The sequence below is a fragment of the Cibotium barometz genome, chromosome 21, assembly GCF_041138505.1.
Source record: "Cibotium barometz isolate CiBa-2024 chromosome 21, ASM4113850v1, whole genome shotgun sequence".
Taxonomy (NCBI): Eukaryota; Viridiplantae; Streptophyta; class Polypodiopsida; order Cyatheales; family Cibotiaceae; genus Cibotium; species Cibotium barometz.
This window is the reverse complement of record NC_141066.1, coordinates 6,335,580-6,362,471: the sequence shown is the minus strand read 5'-3', so window position 1 is coordinate 6,362,471 and position 26,892 is coordinate 6,335,580. Positions and strand designations below refer to the sequence as shown.

At 40.7% G+C, this 26,892-nt stretch overlaps 1 long non-coding RNA gene and 1 pseudogene across 1 annotated transcript; one reads left to right on the top strand and one right to left on the bottom strand.

The window, feature by feature from the left end:
• Positions 1-909: 909 nt before the first annotated feature.
• On the bottom strand, positions 910-1,680 carry LOC147626780 (uncharacterized). Its single transcript, XR_015268497.1, has 3 exons — positions 1,611-1,680; positions 1,401-1,488; positions 910-1,306 (listed from the first exon to the last, which is right to left on the bottom strand). It is a non-coding gene; the product is annotated as an uncharacterized LOC147626780 (long non-coding RNA).
• A 23,147-nt stretch (positions 1,681-24,827) lies between these two features.
• On the top strand, positions 24,828-25,782 carry LOC147626779 (uncharacterized; annotated as a pseudogene).
• The last annotated feature ends 1,110 nt before the right edge of the window (positions 25,783-26,892 follow it).

Genomic DNA, 26,892 nt, shown 5'->3' with positions numbered 1-26,892 from the left:
ACATGCCCACAAGAACGAAATCAAATCAAATTTCAAGGATCCTCTGATGTGTCCATACACAAACAAGGCATACTCTCCAATCCTTTACAAAAAAAAATCTACTTATAGAATAACCAAAGGTATAATATTTATAAGTTTTCTAACCACCTATTTCATGATTGAACTTTTCCATTCAGATATAGCCCAAAAAAATTCCTTGATGGTCACATGTGTCTAGCATAGTACTCTTTTATCGTTAGTCAACCCTTAACACTAGTCAACATGATTCAAACATAATACTCTTTTATCACTAGTCAACCCTTAACACTAGTCAACATGATTCAAATGTTGGTCATAGAACAAAAACGGCCAAATCATATCAAAACAACTAACAACTATTGGATGAATAATGCTAGTTGAGCATGATAGTTCAAAGAGTCTTCTTGCTTGTTAGAGTGGAGAGATGGAAGCACAACACTCAAAGTAGATAGATGAAAATGAGTGAAGTATAAGTGAAGTGACATGATATGGTTGCTAACACACACTCATAAGGGTGCATATATATGCTCGAGAGAAAAAATCTCCTAAAGAGGAAAAAAGTACCCAGCCCGTTATTAGCCTACGTCCACACATCACTACCATTAGCTACAAAGATTAAAGCTTCACTCGCTACTTAAAAAACGAATGCAAATATTATATACAGAGACCCACTCTTATCCCAAAAGCAAAGATGATGGATAAAGAGCCATACCCATGTGTTCGAAGAAGGCCGACATTGCCTGGTGCCAAAGATGGACAAAAGGGAGATGAGGCTTGCAGAGCGGATCCATAGGGATTGTCTAGGACGTAGGCCATCCATGGCAAAGTTTGCCTTTTGTGCACATTCTCCATCATCTCTCCATACTCATGCGCCTCCAAGAGGGTAGAAGTAGGGGGGGCACATGGCTCTATAACACTTGAAATTTTGGCAAGGCCTCCATCTCATCTCCCATTACAAAGCTTGTTATCCTAGCTTGGATATGGCCATCTCTTGTAAAACAGAGCTTGTTGCACTAGCTTTTGTCCATGGACATCTCCGGCAAGAGAGCTTGTTGTTGCCTTCAACATGGCCATCTCCCATCAAAGTTCTTGTAGCTTGTTGGCCATGGCAATCGTCCCTTACATTGCTTGCTGCCCTATCTTTGACACGGCCTGTGCTTCCACTCGAGCTCGTCTTGGCCTTCTTACGTAAACTCTCCGCCCTAATGAGTTTTTGGCCTGCTGAGAACGTTCTCTTGCATTTCCTTTTATGTGAATCAGTTACGGTTCAAGAGCTCATACCGAATTCCTGCAGAAGATCAGACCTCAGGATTAGCAAGGACGTGCAGGACGAATTCCTATTGCCGAATTCCTGCAGGACGAATTCTTGCAAAAGATCAGACCTCAGGATCAACAAGGACGAATTCTTGTGTTGCCGAATTCCTGTATGATGAATTCATTCCTATAGAAGATCAGAGCAGAAGATCAGACCTCGAGACCAGCAAGGACGAATTCCTGCCCGAATTCCTGTAGGAGGAATTATTACACGATGAATTCCTGCTGCCGAATTCCTACAGAAGGAATTCCTGCCAAATTCCTGCAGAAGATCAGACCTTAGGATCGGCAAGAATGAATTCCTGCCGCCGAATTCCTACCGAAGATCCGACTTCAGGATCAGCAAGGACGAAGCGTATAGAATGCCATCGTCCTCGAAGCTTGGCGAGCCTTGGGAGGATGGGAGGGAGGAGAGACACTTGAACTTCACAAGGTAGCATCTTTGAAGTTTTTCACCTAAAAGCTTACGCACCTTCTGAAATACAATCTAGTCTTGGCTGTAACATCTCTTCTGGCGCATTCACCTAGGTGGATCTTCCATAACCGGCTCTTTAGGCTCTGGTCCCACATATTTACTCAAGAGGCTTATATGTAACACATTGTGTATTCTCCAATGATTTGGCAAAGTCAACCAAAAATGTTGGAAATAAGTGCACACTAGGTATACTATTTCTCTAGTCTACATTTGTCTAGTCTCAGTTTTTGTCTTAAGTCTTGAGTATGTGCCATGTGGTACCTCTATAATTGTCTCATAAGTCAGTCTACTCTATCTTGTACTTCTCACCTATATATTGTGGGTGTCACATCAATAAAAGTATCAATCTTGTGTCTTGTCTACACTCATCTCAAGGTATGTCTACACTTTGTGTCTTTTTCTAGTCTTGCTTTCATTTCAGTTTCAGTTTCAGTTTCAGCTTTGTCTCTACCCCATTTTTCATAACATGGTATCAGAGTAGGTTTATCCTGGCTCCCCTCATCTTTGCCCTTGTTTCCTGTGAGCGATTGCCCCTCTTCTCTCTCTTGCTGCAGTCACTTGGTTCAGAACAAGCTGCCGCTTAGCTGGGTGCTGCCCCTGCTCTTGGTAATCGACCTGCTGCTGCTGTAGCAGATTAACTATCTGCCGCCACATTTTTGGGAGCTGCCTCACGCCTTTTTTTGCATCTCACCGTTTCTATATGTTCGCTCCTGTCCTCTAGTATTGCACATGCAGCTCGTCATATCAGTAAGCAACCCGCCGGCCTGAACTTTCTGTCCGCCCACTTTCTTGCTGTCTGCCCTGTTCAGGCTCATACAGCTCGTTTTCATGGAGCTGCTACTGTTCTCTTTCTTGGAGCTGCTGCTGCCCGTTGTACTGTTGCTGCTCTCCTTTGGCTGCCTTCTTCATCGACTCAAGGGTGCACATCATCTAGAAGCAGCTGCACATCGACTTTCCTCCTGTTAAAAACGAGCTATTTGCTGCATTCAGTTCTGCCATAGCTTCCTCTTGAAGAGTCTACAAGGTACTGTGCATTGTCTCCTTCAGTTGGATGGTGTAAACCCTTTTGGTTTATGGAGCTCTTCATGGAGCACATGGCCTGTTTGCCTTGTGAATTATAATCTTCCGTCATGGTTAACAATAAAGAAAGGTCATTTGTTGCTCTCATTAATAGTTCCAGGAAAGTACAAGGTGAAGAACATGCATGTATATTTGGCACCACTTATTGATGCGTTACGCACCTTGTGGAACGGAATTGAAGTGAAGGACATGTCAAAGCAGAGTGGCCAAAGACTTGCAACTGTGCAAGGTATTCTCATGTGGACAATGCATGATTAGCCTGGCTATGGAGAATGCTCAGGTTTGTCTATATCAGGTTATAATGCATGTCCTCTATGTGGTCCTTGACTTGATTCAAGATACTCAAAAAGCATTACGAAAGAATGTCTACCAAGGACATGTTAGGTATCTTCCAGAAAATCATGAATTGCGGGATGGTAATCTAGGAAGACCTCCTCCAAGTGCACTGAAGGCAAGCGATTGGAAGCTCAAATGGGAGGAATGTGGCAACTTGGCATGTCCTGGGATGAAGAGGCTCTCTATCTTTCACCAACTCCCCTATTGGGGTGATCTTCTTATAAACCATTTGCTTGACCCGATGCATATTTTCAAGAATGTAGCTGACATTCTGTGGAAGACCATGACAGGAAAAAAGGAGACTAAAGGCCAAAGGGACGACTTAGAAGAGATAGGTTGCATGCAAGAGTTGTGGGCTCGCACTAGACCCAATGGAAAGGTGCTACTTCCAAGAGTCCCATGGGTTTTTAGTAAGATGGAGGAACAACAAGTGAAGAGGACAATTTCAGAGTTTTGGACTCCTACAGGTTGTATGCATTGCTTGAAAAGTGCATTTACAAAGGATGATGATCTTAGTGGCCGGCACAAGTTTTTACAATTTGTGCTCCCCATAGCAATAAAGGATTGCCTCACTGAAGACATTAGAGCTACTATCTATAAGATTAGCACATTGGTGCGTTGGATTTCTTCAAAAGAGATCAAGAGAGACACTTTGGAGACAGCACGTTTAAACTCCATAGAGGCACTCTGCATGGTAGAGAAGTTTTTCCCTACAAGTTTATTAACAATCCAGATGCATATGCTAGTTCATGTTGTAGATGAGGTTGCAGTTGCTGGAACAGTCCATTCAAGATGGATGTTCTTTTTGTAGAGGTTTATGAAGACATTAAAGGGATTTGTTTGCTAAATGGCTCGCCCGGAGGGAAGTATGTCAGAAGGGAGACTAATACAAGAGTCCCTTGTTTACATCACTAAATATTTAAGTTCATCAGATCTAGAGATACCTCGACTATGGTCTCAAGAGTCTAACAGGTGAGTCATTAGTGAGGAACCTCAAGGCCAAGGCATTAAGAGAAATATGGATAACAATTTACGGGAAAAAATCAACAAATTTTGCATCTTGAACTCGCATGTAATGGAGAAGTGGATTGAGACATATGAAGCTCTCAAGCGACAACAAGTACAAGATCGTTTAAGTTTCAGAAGGAATCGCACTACAAGAAATCTCCCATATCTAGAAGGTCTGCAAGCTCTTCCGGACTTTCCCACAGGTAGATGGCTAAAAGCTACAATTTTAGAAGCCAAACATGCTGGTTTAACTATAACAGAGGAGGAGGAGGAGCTTGCAAAAGGATACGATTGGCATGTAAGTGTTTAAGTTCTCTACATGTCTCAGTTATTATTTGTCCATCAACAATCTTTATGTGCTATTTGTAGTATCACAAATATAGGGCGTTTTGGTCACATGGACGTCATTTTGGAGTAGAACGAATAGACCAAAGAAGAGAAACCTTTGATTGTGGTGTCACAGCATAATTTGTTCAAGAAAGTCGAGCAAGTGCAAGTGATGATAACACAATTAGTGGAATGCTTGATTACTTTGGAACCATTCAAGATATATTAAAGGTTGGCTTTAGAAGTTTTGAGATGTTTATCTTTGATGTGAAGTGGTTCAAGGTAATCACAAATGGGCCACATGCAACTGTGCGTAGAGACAAGAGTGGCCTCACCCAAGTGGACTCCACAAAGGTATGGACCAGCGAGATACTTTTGTGCGCCCAGAGCATTGTGAGCAGGTTGTCCTTAAAGCGGATCCAAAAGATCTACGCTGGCTATTTGTGGTTCAAGTCGCCCCCCGCAGTAAGCAAATTTGTGAAGAATTAGAGCTACAACAGGGTGATGTGGATTCATAGGAGGGTGGTGGGGAGCAACAAGAACAAGCCGATATCAACAATGAAGAGGAGCAAGCAAATGAAGAGGAGCAACTAGAGCAAGATCCAAATGAAGAGGTGCAAACTAATGAAGTTGGGAAATCTATTGAGGCCTCTAACAGTTATAATAAATTTTCCAAAGTAAATCTAAAAAAATCCAATCGTTAGATTTGTAATTTTACCTTATACCCACATTCTACTAATCTTGGCCAATATAATCATCACTAGATCCATACAAATTGAGAATTTTAAATGGTAGATGTGGTGGGAGGACAAAATAGTATGTTTTTTAACAATTCTGATGCCTTCTAAATAATATAGAAAATAGTAGAACATATCAAAAACTACTCTATAAATCAAGTTAAGCTCTATGTTATTTGAATTTGTGATATGCAAAGTGGAAAAAACATATAAGTAATAATGTAAAAGTTATATGCAATTTACTCACATTTAGTGTACCTGTCTAAACCTCTGATAGGGCCTGTATACAATTTTGGTTCCCAAAGAAAAGAGGTTTTGCAATTATTGGATATTCGATCAGATTAAAGTTTTAGGTGCCCAACTTTGCATATGATGTTTCATTATAAGACCTTGAAGTGAAACTCCTTGGCTAATTAGGAGAGATTGGCTATTCTTCTTGAAAAAATGCATGTTTTCAGGCTAAAGCCAATGGTGCCCACTAAATGAAACTAGATAGCTTCATCTTGCAACCACCCAACAACTTGTTTATAGCCTGCAAGGCTGATAAATATGTATGGGGGTTTGTTTTTAAACTCATTTATCTAGTTCATAATTACAGATCGTCATGGAACGACGTTCTTTTGGGTGAAGTTCATGGCATGTTATCACATATAGATCTTGGATTGTTATTAGAGCAGAAGCCTTATGGTCTATTTGGATCTCAAGAAATGTTGTTATCTTTTAAGGTTTCTATTTTATTCCATTGGTATTTATGTATATCTCGGATCATCGAGCTACAAAGCCAGGTTCATGAAGCAAATCAGAAGAAACTCAAGTTGTTATTATGGTTGGGTAATAGATGCAAGAGGATGCAGCCAATCTTCACAAACTTTAGTACCATCATGAGAGAGAGAGAGAGAGAGAGAGAGAGAGAGAGAGAGAGAGATGTTGAACCACATAGCTACTCTTATTGATGCTCATGGCTTCCTGGCCAGGTTCATAAATGCAACCCCATGACTACTACAGACAGAATTGCAGCCCCATGACTACAGGCAGCCAACCTCATTATTGTTTTATGGGAAGTTCTAGTTACTTTTTTTTTGGGATGGACATGAATGTTTGACTACCCTCTCTTGTAACTCTTTATGGTTTTTTTGGTTTGGTGTACTCTATATGGACACCCAATGTAAGCATCTTTCTTCATACTGCCTTTTTTTTTCCAAATCTAGTTTAGAAAAAAGTATCTCTTCAATTCACATGCCAACATATTGAATACATAATTTTTTTTATGTGTTGTTGTATTTGTAGCATGCTTTAATTTTTTGAAAAAGGATTTTTCAAGGAGAAAAAAATAACTAAAACTTTTTTTACAAAAAAGTATTTTTTTGAAGAGTTTTCAAGGAGAAACTCTACTTTTTTGAACTAAAATTTTGTGTTGATAGTTATTTCTTAAAGGGAATCCCTTTGAGACATTATAGAGTTATCCAAAAATGTTTTTTTTTAAAACACAAAAGTCCCTAAAAGCCACAAATATGACATTTTCCATAAAAATAAGACATGCAAATATCACATTTTTATTCTAAAATCAATCCCCTTCGAGACGTTATAGTTACATAAAAACGTTATTTTACAAAAGTCTCTAAAAAGTTGGTGGAGATAATTCAAATGGATTTGGTTTAGAATCATACAAAAAGTTGTCTACTATGGCTGATTCTTCATCAACAAGGAGTGTGGAGAGGCCAAAGAGCTTTATAGTAGAGTATCTCAAATAGTCTTAATAAAATATGCGCCAAGAAAATGAAATTATTTACCGCTTGTTCATAGCCTGCATAATCTTGGTCTATCTGGATCTTTATAAATGTTGTTATCTTTTAAGTTTTCTATTTTATTCCAATGGATTCATTCTCATATTTATGTACATGCCTTGGATCATTGATCTATAAATCTAGGTTGATAAAGTTAATTTGAAGCATCTCAAGTTGCTATGGAGCTAAGCTCTGGAGGAATTTCATACCCTAGCCAATGGAGCAAGTATCATGCTGCAAATGCAAGAGGATATAGCCAACAAACTTCACAAACTTCAACACCACTAGCACTACCTTCCTTCCTTCATGCATTAATTCATTCATTTATGAGAGAGAGAGAGAGAGAGAGAGAGAGAGAGAGAGAGAGAGAGAGAGAGAGGAACTTCATACCCTAGCCAATGGAGCAAGTATCATGCTGCAAGTGCAAGAGGATATAGCCAACACACTTCACAAACTTCAACACCACTAGCACTACCTTCCTTCCTTCATGCATTCATTCATTCATTTATGAGAGAGAGAGAGAGAGAGAGAGAGAGAGAGAGAGAGAGAGAGAGAGAGAGAGAGAGAAATGCTTAACCACATAGCTCTCTCACCCATGCTCAATAGTGCCTGGCTAGGTTCAAAAATACAACCCCATGACTTTAGGTACAATTGCAGCCCCATGACTACAGGCAGCCCATCCTTTTTTTTAATTGCATGTTCTAGTTTTTGTTATCTTTTTAATGGACATGAATGTTTTTATTTTTGCCCACCTCTTTTCTAACTCTATGGTTTGGCGTACCTATTCAAGTCAAAGGTTACTCTAGCCTTTCCAAATCATGTGTCGTATTTGAGCTACTATGCAACTCCACGATTTGGGTGTGCTAGCTTGTCTATTGCGTCCTCAATCTGTTGTCACACCGGAGTACTCCTTTGCTAAGGGGCTAAAGATAAAGTCCTCTATGCCTAGTTAGTGACAAAATGAGAATATCCTTTGTAGTGGTTTTCTCTCACAAAAGGCGGGCGAAGAAGAATCTAATGAGAGGGAGCAACCTACAAGAAAATCTATTCAAGCAAGCAACCAATAGTGGTTAAAATACCCCCCTTATTACTAATGGTGTCCTCGAGTCAATCAAGTTAGTGGGGTGAAGTTGTTGCCATGTCCTCGAGTCAACCAAGTCAGTTGGTGAAGTTGGTGTCATGTCGGAGAGATGTGGATGGTCTAAGATACACCATGAAGTCAGTGTGTGAGACTAAGTGGTATGGTTCAAAACTAATCTGCAACCGGATGTAGGGCCTATTGGTGATTGGCTTTGGGTAGTCCTGGTGGTAGGCATCTTATCAAACGTGGCATGGGAAATAGAAGCGTAGTAGAAGTTCTTAATACAAGGTCTCCTCTAGTTGTGGAAATGGCTTGGGCCCTTCAAATTCACACGGTTGGTAGAAGTGATCCACACCCTTTTATTGGTGGAATGAGTTCTAGGCCGCATGGGTACATGGGGGTCCATACCTTCTTGGAATGATAGGATATTATGCCCAGAACTCATGGCGAGGTTCTTAGAGGGGTTTTATTGTGGTGGATAAGTCGGCTCGGGAAAGTTGTGGGTGTGTGGAATTGAATTCAAAGTAGAGGTTTTTTGCGTTGAAGCTCTTGGAAATACTTGCAGATCAATGGTTATCCATATAGAATCCATGGCATGAACATGATACTTAAGATATAGTAAAAGGATTAAATAGCCTAACCCATCATGCTAAGCGGCCTATTTTGCTTGGGGTATTTAGCATGATCAAGCATTCATAATATGCATTATTTGGAGTAAAAATTTGGCGTGGTGTAAGAAGAAACCACATAAGGTTCTTGCTAATTTAAGGAAGAGCTAGGTGATGGGTTGTACCATGGGCCACGCTTGCACTTGCCATAGTTTCCCCATCCAAAAATGTACCTAAATGGCTGCCAACGAATGAGGCTTAATGTAAGTGCTTAAGCTAGCGGTGCCTATTCGTGCTAGATATGCCTACTCAATTTAGAGCCTGTGTGTATATTACATGTGTTATGTATGGGGATGGGGCTAGAGGTGTGCCCGTGTAGAAGCTCCTTCTAGTGAAAACTCCAATACACTGCTTTCTTCGACTCTTAGTTTTATGTTCTCTTTGACTCTTTCCATGTAGCTTGTTTCACACCACCCCTAGACAAGGGTTTTGTAATGACTTAGGGCTCATAAACAATTGGAAAGTAGTTGATGGGGCCTGGCATGGGGGTGAGGCAGCCTACTAACCTACATTGGTTCCAAAGATATCGCCCATCTCATTGAAGGACGTGATGAAGGGCTCGCCAAAAAGTCAATGATTGGAGTGTTGATATCAAAGGGTTTCCAAAGGTTGGTATTTGGTATGTCTTTGAAAGTGGTCCCTACGACCATGGAAGTATTTAACTATGTCATAAAGATCTTTGTTGGCACAGAAGTTGGGACTTTCATTGAGGTCGAAGACCATTGCTTGTTCATTTGTTCTTGGGTATACATGATGTTTATCTAATGAGGAAACTTGTTCAGTGGTGGTACATAAGAATAAAAGCTAGGTATGAGAAAAAGGTGTTAAAGTCCACTCCTCCTGATGAATCACATACACTCATGATGATCATTGCTTGTTCATTGGTTCTTGGGTATATTGATGTTTATCTAATGAGGCAACTTGTTCAATGGTGGCACATAAGAATAGAAGTTAGGTATGAGCAGAAGGTCTTAAAGTCTACTTGTGTGATGAATCACATACACATCTAATGATCACCATTTATTAATCAAGTAGCGTCATAAAAACTAAGTCTTATGGAGCTTATACATCTAAAGGCAATTATATAAAGTTTACGAACTAATGGTATGCTAGTAGACGACTTCTTCTTTCGACTTCTTTTTCCTTTGAGCTTGCTTGAGGATGTTATAGACTCAGTCTCACCCGTAGGAGATTTGCATCCATCTTTGTGTGATGTAATTTAAAAAATAAGATGTTCTCATAGCCCAAACCCTGGGTACATATAATAGCTTCATATTTATCTACAAGCATAACTCTATTAATAAATTGAGGGGATAATAGACCAACCTAGATACCTTGTAAAAACTGCCTTAAGTACTAGTAATGTAACCTTAGGGCTATCAGAGTATTTACAATAAAAAATGGCAAGAACTTCTATGTTCATTTTACTAATACAATGACTAAGCCCAAAGTCCTTTCTAATTCTTCCTCGGTTGCACTAGCTCATCTAAGAAACCTATCAACATATTCAATCTCAAGCTGATAAAAATAAAAATTTATTAGATTAGAAGTAATTGTAAATTAATGAAATAAAATGAAAAACTGAAGGTGACCTATGGTGTAACAGGAAGGTGTCCAAGCGGCTCCAACACTTTCTCTTTGCATGTTAGAGAACCTTCCCTTGCTGAGGGTGAAGAGCACCTTTTGCACAATAGAAAGGCATCCAAAGGACCTAACACTTCCTCTTCGTATGGTAAGATCACCTTTTGTGAAAGGCATAGTTCCACATAGTGATGCTCCATGCAAAATGAAGGTGTCCAAGGGTTGCTAAGCCATCTCTTCACTACGTAGAATGAGGTTTCCCAACTATATATAATTGATAGCAAGGATAAGAATGGAAAATACTACTGATTCTTGTCATTAACTAGAGATGAGTCATCCCATAAGTCAATCGTCTATTTACATATCTCAAATGATTCATTGTTGGTAGACTCTAGTATAGTTGCTCTCCCAAAATTTGTTGGTTCTAGCCCATACATCTTTTGCCGAGCCATATGACATTCTCTTTGCATGATAGGATACCCATAGAGTAAAGTGCATCCAATGCACAGATTAAAGTGCCCCATAGCCAAAAAAGACTTCAAAATTTAAAAATAGCATACCTTATCAACAACAAGGAGTGAATATTTGCAGTTTGACAGTTTGTAGTCTGAGATTTTGTGAAGAAAAATTCACAAAAATTCGGTCTCTCTGTCAAAAAGTCTTGGAGGAAAGCCTCGAATAAGCACCCAAAATGTTTTTTTAAATTAATAATTTTGATATCCTAAAATCTTGTTTTGTTAAACCTTACGTAAACTGAGCTTTGGAAAATTTTTAAAGGTTCGAAGACCTATTTTATTTTAGAAACAAATCTTGTCAAATCTACTAGTTACCACGCATGGATTTCATACAAGGAGGTGGCTATCATTTCCCACGTGCCTCATGAAAAGGAATCCACATATAAACTACTGTGCAGCATCGACTCGTATCTCCACCTCAAGTCATCATGATGAAGTTGCAGGTCTACATGCAGACTCTAATTTCTAACGGGATTTGTTAGGGAAATAGCAGCAACAACAAAGTTTAGGGATTGTGTAGCAAAAGCAAAATTTAGGGTTTGTGTAGCAAGATTTGCTGGGTTAGGGATCTTGCACACAGGACGCGTGCAGGCGAAGGCTACTAGAAAACTGTCATTTTTTTGGACATTCGCTGGAAGATCCTCGCCATGGGAGGAGGTTTTAGGGTTATACACTTTGTGTGGCCCTTTCTGTCTATGCTGCCAAAAGTGCAGACGGTCGATCGCAAGGTGCTGTTTCGAGAGAAGGTTCTGTACACCATGGTGTTGCTCTTCATCTTCCTTGTGTGTAGCCAGCTTCCCCTATATGGCATCCATTCGGCCATAGGATCCGACCCTTTCTACTGGATGCGCGTGATCCTGGCCTCCAACAGGGGTACTGTCATGGAGCTTGGCATCACCCCCATCGTCACTTCTATCTTGGTGATGATGCAACTGCTTCGAAGATTATTGAGGTCGACAATAGTGTCAGGGAGGACTGAGCCCTCTTGTAAATCATCTTAGCCATCCGTTTACATGATTTTTTTATGATTGTGGATTTGGTTTTCTATTTTCTTCCCTCGCAAGTCCTTTGGAGAATGCGTTCATAAAGATAATTGCGTTTATAAGGCCGATGTTAGTGGTAGTGAGAAGTTACAACCCCTCCAGCATCGTAGTTTGCAGGAGATCATGGAGGAGACGGCATAGCTAAGGATTTTTAGTTTCAGCAACTTCTGCAAGAAGGTGGCTTGCTATGGTGATGATGAGGGGGCGTGCTCCAACAACGAGGAGCTAGTGCGGTTTTTCACACGCCCATGGGGCGGCCAGCAAAAGCCACCAGCAACATCGGCGTACTGAAGAGCCTCCTGGCAAAGGACGTGGAGTGGTGGTTGTATGGGGCACCGCGGCACCAGCACATGCGGCGCGTGCTGATGACGGGGCACCACTCCTTCTGCGTTCCACATCACAGACGTGTCTTCATCGAGGGGTGTGGTCCTGACTGCCATCTGGATCATCAAAGCCGGCCATCTCGTCGAGTATTGGAAATATTCGAACGTGGGTTAATAATTAAATATTTAAATTTACCCTACACTAAGGTTATAACTAAGGTTCCAAACCTTACTATGCCTAAGGTTGGTGATTTCTGATTTACAAAAGCCATTCAATGTTGAATGTGATACATGTGGCAATCGCATAGGAGGTGAAATTGATGGCCATTACATCGGGACTAGTTTGGTGATTTCTAATTTACAAAAGCCATTAAGTGTTGAATGTGATGCATGTGGTAGTTGCATAGGAGCTGTCCTAAATCAAGAAGGACATGTCGTTGCATATAAAGCAGAAAGTTGTATGATGTCAGGGTTTCTCTTAGCATCTATGAGAAAGAGCTATTGGCTATAGTTCATGCTCTTATAGTATGGAAACACTACATATTGGGAGCTAACATTATAGTAAATACCGATCACCAAAGTTTGTGGTATTTTTTGATGCAAACCAAGCTTTCAGAGAAGCATATGAGAATGGCCTATTTCCTCTCCATGTTTTATTTTACACACCCCTAGCAAGAAGAATGTGGTTATAAATTCTCTATCAAGAAAACCATATGTGAATGAAATTCTAGTTGCCTCACATCATGACTTACTTGGGATGCAACACAAGTATTGCAAGACAAGTACCATTTGGATGCTGAATTTGCAAATATATAGGCTGATTTGATGGCTGGTCATGCACACGCCTCATATGTAGTGAAAGATGGCTATCTTATCAATGGCTATCCGCCTGTGCAAATGCTCAATGGCTAACCGATGAATTTGCACAGGCGGATAGCCATTGAGCATTCTTAAGAGAAGTGTAAAAAGACTGCAGATAAACACAGAAGGCAATTAGACATCAAAGAAAATAATTGGATATTGTTGAAATTCGAGAAAGACAGAATTAGAAAGAGTTCTAGAAAAGATACCTAAGCTCTCTAGTAGGTTCTATGGACCATTCAAAGTCATTGAGAAGGTCAATGAAGTGGCTTTTTTGTTATGAAAAATGGGGTAGAGACAAAGCTGAAACTGAAACTGAAATGAAAGCAAGACTAGAAAAAGACACAAAGCGTAGACATACCTTGAGATGAGTGTAGACAAGACACAAGATTGATACTTTCATTGATGTGACACCCACAATATATAGGTGAGAAGTACAAGATAGAGTAGACTGACTTATGGGACAATTATAGAGGTGCCACATGGCACATACTCAAGACTTAAGACAAAAACTGAGACTAGACAAATGTAGACTAGAGAAATAGTACACCTAGTGTGCACTTATTTTCAACACCCTCCTTAAGTGGACACTAGGAGAAAGACAGAAAGACAAGACTAGAAGACAGACATAAAAACCTATAGACTGAGAGACAAGACAAAAGACACGACAGACAAAGATCCTGAGACACCCCTCCTCAAGTGATGTCCTCATATGGGTCCACAAGGATAGGGACAAGATGGATCTAAAATAAGACACAGTCAGATTGATAGACAAATAGACAGACAGACAAGACAAGACTAGATAGACAGAAGACTGACTGTAGACAAATAGACAGACAGACAGACAAGACTAGATAGACAGAAGACTAACAGATGGACCTTGAAGACATCCCCTCCTCAAGGGCAATCTCTGCCTCTCGGGTAGGGACAAGAGAGAGGTCCTAAAGCAGAATGAGTAAGACATAGAACCCTTTGACCTATATCATCGGTGGTCAAAGTGGTAGACAAGAAAGATGAAGTAATCAAAAAGCCCACTCCTCATCATATGAGGAATGAACAGCAAGATTTGCTGATGGAGATGCTGCAGCAACATGGGCTGAGGTAGATGCAGGGGCTGATGTAGAGGTTTTAGAGTAGCAGTCCTTCTCCCGGTGATTATCACGGCCACAAATGGTGCATGGATGAGCCTTGAAGCAGTCCTTCTCCATATGGTTAGTTTTTCCACAATGGGTGCAAGGCTTTCTTACCTTAGAGCTTCCTTTCTTTGCTAAAAATGCAGTGTCAGTTACCTTTTGTTGTTGAGTTCTTTCCTCTTCTTGGAGAGCATTGATGATACCTTCAAGAGTAGGATTATTGTGATACTTGAAGGTAGTGACAAGAGTAGCATAGGTGTTAGGTAAGCTTTTGAGAAGCACAGCAATAACAATATCTTCGGAGATGGGGGACTTCACTGATGCAAGCTGAACCATAAGGCTGCGAAGACTTTGTTTTATGGATTTATAGGTGGCATGTGCAGTCTAGTATCCTAGTGATTTGGTCATTCTTTGAGACTGGTCATGGGAAGGGAGAGCATGATGGTGCGGGCGCGTGTGAAAAACGTGCCTTGAGGCATCATCAGCTCCACAGTAGATGCTGAGCAGTTCAGAGATGCAAGCCACATTGTCAAGTCGTGCTCCCAACATTTGTGTGGGAGTGCAGCATCATCGTATCCCAAACGTGATGCTCATATTGTTAGGAGATTTTTTTGACATGTGGATGGTGGCATGATTGACCGTAGAGCCTCCCATGATTGTGACACAGTACCTGGCACCTTGCGCTTACATTCCATTAGGAGCATGCACATGGCGGCCCTCACGATTTACACACATGCTTCTGTGGAGCATGTATGGATGGCAATTGGTCACATTGTGCCTCGAGAGGATGGGCAGATGCATCGATAGAGACAGTCCTCTCCCCCGAGCATCCTTCACATCCAGTGTTGTCCGATGAGTACACAGGTCCTATGTTCATGGCCAACTATGATGACCTAATAGATCTGCTACATGAGGGTGATGTATTTGTTGTTATTGTTGGTGAGGGCAATAGCGAGGGAGTAGACTATTATCTGATGAGTTGCACTAGGCCAAAGTGCATCCTTGACCAGGATACAGTGGATGATCATGGGTTTTCTTTTGACGCCCATAGCATGATTGTGGCAGACCGGTTCTACCAACAGATTCGACTTCATTGGGGGAGTCTTGAGTTCCAGCAGTGGAAGTGGGAGTTAGAGGCATTTTAGTCTCTTGTGCTTAACAGGCCATGGAAAATCCGGGGCTTGCAAAGTCTCTTGTAATTAACGCCGGATTTTTTAAGTCTCTTGTGCTTAACAGGCCATGTGGAGGGACCCACCCCCACATGCTTGCAAAGTTTGGTCCCCATTGGAGCATGTGGGGGTGGGTCCCTCCCACATGCTTTGCAAAGTTTGGTCCCCATCGGAGCATGTTTGGGTACAATGGTATGAGGAAACCCCGAATTTTCCATGGCCTCTTAAGCACCAAGAGACTTGAAAAATCTGCACTACGGCGCTAATTTATCCACGAGCGTAGTAATAAGATTGGAGTTTTTTTTTTAAAAAACCTTAGTAAAGCTTTGATAAAAGCTTTGTCAATATATAAATATACAATCTCATTTTTCTTATATGCTAGCCATATTTATTTTCTTTTCTTTTCACTCCTATATGCTAGTGTAGAAGAATTATTTTTTAAAAAAAACATTAATTCAAATTTTAGTTAAACTTTAGTTTTCTTCAATCTCTATTATTTTCATAAAGCTTTTATGTTCTTTTAAAAGGCCAAAGCTTATACTTTAAAGTTTAATCATTAAAGCTTTAATATATATATATAATTAAAGCTTTTAAAAGTGCATATTTTATTTTTAACAATCCCCTTGAAGAATTTTTTTTAGATGGCCAGTTCATTGGAGCAATGACGAGAAACGTTGCTTTGTTCACCATCGAGACTTCTATTAATTATTTCAAAAAAATTATTTTCCTTTTCCAGCCCAGCTCCCACAAATCATGAGCTAAGTCTTCGTTTACAATTACTTTTTACCAGTTGTAAATTAATTAAATTATTGCATGCATATTTTGTGTTGTCCAATCAACTATTTTGCAGCCAATCAACATGATATCTAAGCTAAGTATTTACTATACTCTATTTATTATTTTATTTCAAATATTCAAGCATTTTGAGAGTATACTATTTACAATTAAACCTTAATTTATTGTTCCTCGATTCTTTAAATTTGTTTAAAATTATCAAACAGTATCCTTTTAAATCCAAATAAATTTCATAAGTCATTGTTGAGATTATCACTTTTTTTTAAAAAGGATGATTATTTCATTTTGCATGTGCAAAATTAATTATTTCAACATTTATTTCCTAGTTTTTAATTAAAATTGTCTGAAAAATATAGTTTGCATGCTAGAAAAATCCATAAAAAGGAAAAGAAAGCTTTGTTGAAAACCTCAAAAAGCTTTAACTTTTGGGAGTAAGACCTCCCAAGTAAGTCCCTCTATTTTCCATAATTAAAACATCACATACCTTTGCGATATTTGTGACCTTTTAATGATGTATTTTGTAACAAAGCTGTTCGACACTTGCAAGTAAGTTGCTATCCTTCATAATTCAGTAAATAATTCTTCCAACATCTCTGTAACTTTTATTTTTCAGACAGTGATTCAAATGCCTTCCAAGTAAGTTTCTCCTTTCCATCTTTACAACTTTGATCATGCTTAAATAATTATGCATAGAATTTCAATTCATACTACTCTAAGTTCTATTTCTTATAAAGTCATAATTTAATATAACCCTAATTACGTTTGGAAGAATAATTATATTTCAATCCATTCGCATTGTTTCTCATTTTTCTCAATGTAGAGAATCATTGCAATCGGATATATAAAAAGGTATGACTCTCTTACACTTGAGTTTCATGTTTATTATTTAAGGTAGAGAATAATTATATTTCAATCCATTCACATTGTTTCTCATTTTTCTCAATGTAGAGAATCATTGCAATCGGATATATAAAAAGGTATGACTCTCTTACGCTTGAGTTTCATGTTTATTATTTAAGTTTATTTCAACTTCAAAGTAAATTAATCTTTCATCATCTAGACTTGTTCTCTTAATCAAGATTGTTAGAATCATTACTAGTCATTCGTGTTTTATCAAATTTATCCATTCTTCATTTATAATCTCACATCCTCTCAAAAAACTTTTCAACTCAAGGTTAGTATTCCCTATCCTTATATCCTTAACCAATTTAACTTTCATTCTTATGATGTTAAGCTTCTCAGAAGATTCTGTTTTTAACTTTATATACCCTATCCATATAAGTAATAACGATCCACGTCTCTTTCGAGTGTTAATATTATTTTTGACAAATTATTTCTATGACACTAATGATGGAGGTATGTCTATATATACACTTCTTTTTACTTTTTCATAAATATTTATATAATATTTTTTCAACCTAAGAACTTAATTAATAAACCATAGATTCAACATTAAAATTAGTTCAAGTTCGGTAACTTAAATAAAATTTCTAGATAGAGAAAATTTGTGTTGAAATTTAAGTTTCAGAGGGAACTGGCCACTTCGCCTCAAACTTCTATTCTAAAGGAAGTGATGTATGGAATTAATCTAGTGGTATGGGATGTAAGATTCGTCCCTCCGGCTTTTGAGGTGTAAACCTATAAGAACCTCCCCTTTTGTTCTTATAATTATTCCCCTCTCTGAAATAAAAGAAAGATCTTGTTTTACCCTAGAGAGAGCAAATGTCTAGAGAGAGATAATCCCAACCGCATGGCCTGTGGCTAAGGCCACAAGCCTCATGGCCTTTGTCCCACGAATGCGGCTAAGGCTACACGGCTGCCACGTGTGTGGCAAAGGCCATGAGGCTTGTGGCCTTCGTCTCATGCCACACATGTGGCCAAGGCCACAAGCCTCATGGCCTTTCCCCATGCATGCGGCTAAGGTCACACGGCCACCGTGCATAATGCCTACATATGGGTATTATACGTGGCTTAGATGAGATGTGAATGTGATAAGAGGAGATGTGAATGTAATGTGAGGAGATGTGAGTGGATGTGATGAGATGTGGATGAGATGTGATGTGATCTAAATGGATGTGGATGTGAATGTGACGAGATGTGATGTGATGTAAATGGATGTGGATATGAATGTGATGAGATGTGAATGAGATGTGATGATATGTGAATGGGTGTGATGTGATGTAAATGGATGAGAATGAGATGTGAAGTGATAGATATGCATGTGAATGAATGGATAGATGTGTATGTGAATGAATGGATGGATATGAATAGATGTGCATGTGAATGAATGGATGGATGTGGATAGATGTGCATGTGAATGAATGGATGGATGTGGATAGATGTGAATGTAAATGAATGGATGGATGTGGATGAATGTGATGTGGATGGAATGGATGGATGTGGATGAATGTGATGTGGATGTGGATGAATGGATGGATGTGGATGAATGTGATGTGGATGGAATGGATGTAATTGAAAAGATGCAAGGGGGAAGAGAGCTTGAGCTCTTGCAAACACACACACACTCACAAAACCCTAATAGAGAACACACAAGGTGAGAGGCTGAAAATCTTCTTCTTCTTCACTCAACACTCAACACACCATATACAAGATAAGAGTACACAATAATATGAAAGGTACTCAACCAATACATACACGGGTTCTCTATAGTGTGAACCCAACTAAATGAGCTGGCGCTATAACTATGCCAGTCTCTAGAATGGCTGTCACACAGCCTGTCATCCCACTGGCCGCATATCACCCATGATCTCACCAACCATGCCAGTGGTGTAAGTGTGGGGCCTATCCCCCAGGCGGGTCATCAGTGTCCACCGCCTCGCTAGAGCTCGATATCTCAACACTCCCCCTCGAGCTCAACTCCATCTCATGTACACCAAGTGAAGCCCTGAATCTGCAGAGCTTCTCTGTACCCAATGCTTTGGTGAAGATGTCAGCTACCTGATCCTCTGTGCTGACATAAACAAGGTCAAGGTCTCCTGCCAAGACCTTCTCTCTGACGAAATGGTAGTGGACCTCTATATGCTTCGTGCGAGCATGAAAGACTGGGTTCCTGGCCAACTGTATACTGCTAATGTTGTCAGAGAAAATGACAACTTGTCTATCCACACTGATAGACCCAAATCTCCAAGTAGATTTCTCAACCAAGCTACCTCACATGCTGCTATAGCAGCTCCTCTCTGTACTCGGCCTCTGTACTGGATAGAGCAACCGTAGGCTGCTTCTTGCTGCTCTAAGTCACAGCAGCACTCCCCAAAGAAAACATGAATCCACTGGTAGATCTTCTATCTGAGATACTACCAGCCCAATCAACATCTGTGTACCCATGTACACATATCTCTGTCCCAGTCTCATAGAATAGTCCACAATGCAAAGTAGACCTCACATACCTCTGTATGTGTCTCACTGCATCCAAATGCGGTTTCCGTGGAACCTGCATAAACTGACTCACCAACCCAACAGCATAGCTCAAATCTGGTGTGGTTATCGTCATGTAAATCAGACTTCCTACTATGCGCCTATACATAGTAGGATCCTCCAAGATCTCTCCTGAATCTGCACTCAACTTGCCATTCTGATCCAGTGGCACGGAAATAGGCTTACAACCTGTCATACCATACTTGGACAACATGTCCAAGCCATACTGTCTCTGCAGTAATCCAATACCATGTGGTGACCTAATCACCTCAATGCCCAAGAAATATCTGAGCTCCCCCAAATCCTTCATCTCAAATTGCTGTCTAAGCAAGATCTTTACATCAAAGGTCTCTGCATCATGGTCCCCCGTAATGATCAAGTCATCTACATAGATGGCAACAAGCACAACCCCTTTATCACCATGTCTCACATACAGCGAGAAATCTGCATTGGCTACATGAAAGCCAATAGTGATAAGATATTCAGAAATTTTGTCAGACCATGCTCTTGGTGCTTGCTTTAAGCCATACAAGGCTTTCTTTAACCTGCAAACATGCTCGGGGTGACTCACATCCTCATAACCAGGTGACTGCAACATATACACCTCTTCTTGCAAATCCCCATGCAAGAATGCATTCTTTACATCCATCTGATGTAAAGACCATTGCTTTGACGCAGCCACTGCTATCACAACTCTCACTGTTGCCATCTTGGCAACTGGGCTGAAAGTTTCCTCATAATCAATGCCATATGTCTGCGTATATCCTTTGGCTACCAATCTAGCCTTGTACCTGTTTATGCTTCCATCACTGTTATGTTTTACTTTGTACACCCACTTGCATCCAATGGCTTTCTTGCCTTCAGGCAATTGCACTAAATCCCAAGTCTCATTTCCATATAGTGCATCCATCTCCTCATCCATAGCTTTCTCCCAACACACATTTCCAACAGCCTCATCAATGCATGTGGGCTCAACAACCTGCACAACCTTTGCCATATATGCATAGTGATGTGCCACATAACCATCATAGGTAAATCTCTGCACAGGATTTTTCACTTTCCCAGATCTTCGCAACTTTTCATTCATGGCTTCCATAGCCTTCTTTACACCAGGTGTTCTCATATAGCTGGGATTCCAAGCTCCTCATCAAGGCTCATATCTGAGCCACTAGACTCTCCATCAACATGAGAATGCCCTGCAAAAATGTCAGGCATACCAAGGGACTCAACCACTTTCTCTTTTCCTTTACGTGATGTACTAATCACATTTGCAGGACTGGTATTATGACGCAGCCTGCCACTCCATGGTCTATCAACAGACCCACTAGATGAGGACTCTCCTGGTCCACTAGATGAGGACTCTCCTGGTCCACTCAAAGACTGTGATTGTTGACCTGCATTCTGTGCAACCACACTTCCACTCACATCAGCCCCAACAGCTTGTTTTTCAGCAGCATACCAGCTGCTCATCTCATCAAAGACAACATCCCTGCTTACCCTCAACTCACGTGTAGCAGGATTATAACACCTGTATCCCTTTTGCTCAAGGGAATATCCAATAAACACACATTTTTCAGCTTTCGGATCCAGCTTAGTTCTCAGCCCATCTGGCACATGCACATATGCAATGCATCCAAAAACTTTCAGATGAGACAAATCTGGTTTTCTGCTAGTAAACCTCTCCTCTGGAGTTACATCATGTATAGCTGCAATTGGAGTCCTGTTCATGATGTATACTGCTGTAGAAACAGCCTCAGCCCAATAGCTATGCGGCATATTCTTCTCTTCCATCAATGCTCGCGCAATCTCAGCAATGTGCCTGTTTTTCCGCTCAGCAACTCCATTTTGCTGCGGAGTGTATCTGCATGTAAACTGTCTCCGAATACCATTCTTCTTCAAATATTCAGAGAACTCATTGGAGAAGTACTATCCCCCTCCATCTGACCTTAGGCACTTTACATATTTCCCTATTTGCTTTTCAACCAAAACTCTGAAATTCTGAAAGTGAGTGAACACCTCACTCTTCTCTTTCATGAAATATACCCACACTTTCCTTGTGTGGTCATCAATGAAAGTCACATAATACCTGCAGCCTCCCATAGATATGGTCTTCGTAGGACCCCATACATCTGAATGCACAACATCTAGTGCATTTCTGCTCACATATCTATTAGGTGGAAACACATGCTTTGTTTGCTTCCCAAATTAGCATGCTTCACATATTTTCTGCATACCTTCCACTTTAAATTTTGGCAGCCCTATCACAATTCCTTTAGTCTGCATAGACTTCAATCTCTGCACATTCACATGTCCAATCCTTTTATGCCAAATGTCTATGTCTGCAACAATCCCTGAACCATTTGCAAACATCGCAGCACTCATCTCAGGCATGTCTACATCCAACGTAAACATTCTACCCACTCTGTTGCCTTTTGCAACCAACCTGCACTTGTCTTTAAAGTCTTCAACATAACAACCATCAGGGTTAAACCGAACCTGCAAACCCTGCTCAATCATCTGACCAACTGAAACCAAATTCTTTGTTATGTTTGGAACGTGAAGTACATCTGCAAGGTACTTCACTTTGCCATCCTGCATAGACAATGGCACATCTCCAACATGGGCAATTGGATGAGCAATGTCATCCCCTGTTTCCACAAAACCTGGTCTTTTCGGGTTTTTCATCTCCTTGAACCACTCCCCATGACTTGTCATGTGGTTCGAAGCACCTGAATCCACATACCACACATCTTTTTGTGCTGCTTCAACATTTTTAGACATGGCATTCACGACATGCTGCATAACAAACAACCTTTCATTATCCTGAGTTCTGCAGAGAATCGATGACTTACCCGCAGTGCTCGAAATCGCCTGCTTTCTAAAAAACGGAGGTCCAGACGCGCCCGAAACACGTTTTCGGCTCAGAAAATTCTGTCTGATAGGATTGTCTGATAGGACAGTATAGTTGCCCTATAGCTTTGCTCCCGCGAAGAAAGCTCCTCAATCAGAGATCGTTGCCGGTGCCTCCCGTAGAGCTCCCGACAAGGGTGTAGTCACCAACACAAATAGGGAAGAGTAGTTGAAGCTCTTACCCTCGTACCGCTTCCTGTGGTTCTCTTGCTTGCAGCCCAGCCCTTAGCACAAACCAGGCTCTGATTGAAAAGATGCAAGGGGGAAGAGAGCTTGAGCTCTTGCAAACACACACACACTCACAAAACCCTAATAGAGAACACACAAGGTGAGAGACTGAAAATCTTCTTCTTCTTCACTCAACACTCAACACACCATATACAAGATAAGAGTACACAATAATATGAAAGGTACTCAACCAATACATACACGGGTTCTCTATAGTGTGAACCCAACTATATGAGCTGGCGCTATAACTATGCCAGTCTCTAGAATGGCTGTCACACAGCCTGTCATCCCACTGGCCGCATATCACCCATGATCTCACCAACCATGCCAGTGGTGTAAGTGTGGAGCCTATCCCCCAGGCGGGTCACTAGTGTCACCGCCTCACTAGAGCTCGATATCTCAACAGTAATGTGATGTGGATGGATGAATGTGATGTGGATGGAATGAATGTAATGTGATGTGGATGGAATGAATGTGATGTGATATGGATGGAATGAATGTAATGTGATGTGGATGGAATGAATGTGATGGGTCGCCCGAAGATACCCACGCATGCGTCGAGGAAGAAAAATAGAACAAGGGGTTAGAGTTGTTTTTTGAACTTGGGCATGGATCTGGTTGATTGTCCTTATTGGTCCTCAATGGATGAGTCCATGGCTCTTTTATATGGATCTGTTGGTTGATCTTGCTGATCTTCAACGGAGAGTCCATTTGGATTTTCTTATGTGATTATATTCCCGGGTACTATGAGCTAAGAACTATTGAAAAGGCCCCTGAGTGAACAGGTGGTGAGCGTTCTGGTTGCCAATGATGACAAAGGTACACCGATGAGAAAATGATTGGAAATTAGAATTCAAGCTGGATATTTTAGAGGATTGTGATTAGTGATACTATGGTTTCATTAAAAGATTGTTTTATAAACACCTGAATCTGTGAAAACAGGCAATTTCATATTAGGTGTGTAAGTGGTGTGACTATCTTGAAGTTTGCTTGAAGCGCCGACTAGGGGGCCTGGGAACTCTTTTCCCTGGTACCCATGACAAAACATAACCAAATTTCTAAATGGATCCTATCACTACAATGGTTGGGCGATTGGCTAACCCTAGACTGATGGATCCCTAAAATGAGACTCAATTCTGTTAAGTTACGATAGTTGAAGTAGATCCCATATAACCCTTATTCTATGGAAAAGAATCAATGGCTATGCCTCTTGATGAGGAAAAAAGCATTGGACTCTATGATCCAAGTGCAAGTCTTTTCCTTGATCTGATCATGTGACGTACGGGCTCGGTTGGATTAGTCTGGTTAGTTAAGGCTCTGACTACATTAGAATAAAATTATCCTGGAGGAATCGCCTGTGTCTACTGGGCAAGGGAAGCTTTTCCGGGTTCAGTTTTGGAAGAACCGAGGGATTAGTCTCTTGTCCGGATATTCGTGGGGGCGAGGCCCCGAGTGAGAGGCTCTACCCTGCGCAAGAAGTGCTACTTCCACTACTAGCACCCCTAAATTTGTTGCGCGAAGGGGACAGGGATCTTTCAGGTTAGATCTAACTAATTGTACAACCTCTTCAATGACTATCGTTTTCATGTAGCATGTAGGATCTTCTCACCATTCCGACATGTGAAATGAAAGTGGAGGATATGGAGGCCCAATGTTTGTTCTGGGAATGCATTAATGAAGTGATGGCCAACCATGGTTGTGAGAGGGTAGATTTATATGGTTTCATGGCAGACAAGGCTCAGGCAAACTGGAAAGCAATTCGACGTGTGTTCAATGGTGGAAAAAATGACGTCTTGACAGATAGGGAAAGGTCTTGCCTATTTCATTGGGAGCAAAGCATGGTTTCCCACACAACAAAGTATGTGTGTATTACATCTTAAGGAGAGCATAAAGCAATGTGTGAGAAGTAGTGCATGGCTCCTACTAGTGAAGCTGCATCAGTGGAGGCTCGATTGATACGTCAATGGTGGCACAATGGTCATGTGATGGATAGGAATTTGTGAGCAATGGACTCTTGGTTGAGCTGGTGGGAAGTGCGCATAGCACATTGGGGTTTAGTCATGACAACGATAGAGAGAAGTAATGATGGTCCAAATACCCCAAGAACAAACCTAGCAAAAAGCAAGCATGGAAGTTGGCTAGTAGGGGAAGGATATAGACGCAAGATTTCTCTTTACGATGCATGTACTACCAATATGGCGAATGAAATTTTGTAAAGTACAAAGGCAATATCTTACACTCAAGGCAAGCACCTAGGGAGAGGCCCAAGCTTGGAGAAACTAAAAGAATGGTGCCCAAGTGGTCAATAGTTAATTAGGCAACTGAAGGAACATCGATGTACAGGGCGCCTACCCCTCTCACGGGTGGCAAAGAAAGGGCACGTCACAAGAGACCATCAAGGGTTGTAATTGATATTGATGTGATGAGGCCACACATTGACCAGAGTACAACACACATGTAAGAGACCACAAGTATTCTGAGAGGCCACGGAAGATTAATTTCAAAGAACATGATACAAGCAGAACTCTAGAAAGAATTGTAGAAGTCATAAAGGGCAATGTCAGTGAGTGCAAGGTGAATGAAGCAATGTGGGCAACCCGAAGGACATGCGTTGGCAGCAAGGTCACATGCAGTGGAAGACCTCATGGGGGTAAGAGGTGTGGGTAACACATAGTTGGATCTGCTAAGGGTGTGCTTGCACCTTCCTTTGAAGGCTATCGCAAGCACCTTAATGGTCTCATTAGACAATGGATGTGGTTCTACCTTGACCATGTGCTTCATTGCTATATTGTGGATAACAACATAGACCCAAAGCCCAATCTACCACCCAAGATATGGCCAGTTGCTATAGGAACAAACCTCACAAACGAGGAGGTATATTCATCGTGGGAAGGTGGAGAGTAAGAATAATGCAGAAGGTGTTGTGCCCACCCCATCACATAGCAGCGGGGCTTCAAGGTTCTTTTTACAGCTGCAACTTCAAAAGATCCACCATATGAGTCTGCTACTAATATAGAGGCTGGTGGTCACGCATGCGAAATGGCATAAGAGTTAAGTACCACACGTCAATATTAGAGGAAGAAACCAAGAAAATAAAGGCCGCTTTGAAAATGAAAGCTATGGTAGTGGAAGAAGTGTAGAGAATGGAGCACAAGTATGAAGTTTTCAAGATCGAATCACACGGGGATGATGCACACGTGGGAAAATATGATGTACATGTGAAAGACGAATTATCTTATACATGGCCATATTTTATAGATAGAGACACCAAGAAGATGTCGTACCTTGCATGCAAGCACTTGTACTTCATTTACTTACGTGTGCTAGGCTTAAGCCAGAGCAAGAATATGTTCATCTATACCAACCTATCCTATCTGACCTTGCATGCAAGCACTTGTACTTCATTTACTTACGTGTGCTAGGCTTAAGCCAGAGCAAGAATATGTTCATCTATACCAACCTATCCTATCTGACCTTGAGGTTTACAATGCATTGTCTTGTAGGAGAACATATCCTAATTTAGACATTTGAATGCAAGGATAATCAGTTGTCCTTGGATATTTTGGGATAACTTTTGTGGATGTCACCTCATTGTAGAGGGTTTTATTGTGCAATGTCTACCTCCTTCAAATACATACTCGCTCTTTTCCAAACAAGTTCAAAAGATGCATTTTTTATTGTGGTGCCGAAATTCGAGGAAAGATACCTTTATTAATAACATTAAAAAAGACAAAGATAGTTTTTTATTTAGGGTGTTGAAAAAGAAAGAGTGCACCTCTCACACTGCTATAAATACAGAGGCAAGCTCCAAAGCAATTTGTTATATACCATTGCCACCAAACCTCGTTAGTAGAGTAAAACAACCTAAACTCTCCTTCTTTTTGTTTGTGATGGCCTCATCAAATGTTAGCATTGAAGTTGTTGCTATGCATATCCAGAGGGAGGCCACCGATGTGGAGATCAAGCAGAAGACCATAGATGATGCACAAGCATGGAAAGGTCTCACATCCTTTCCACTTCTTGGAAATGATGATGTTATTTCTCAAGTTAAAGACGAAGTGGTAGGCTTAA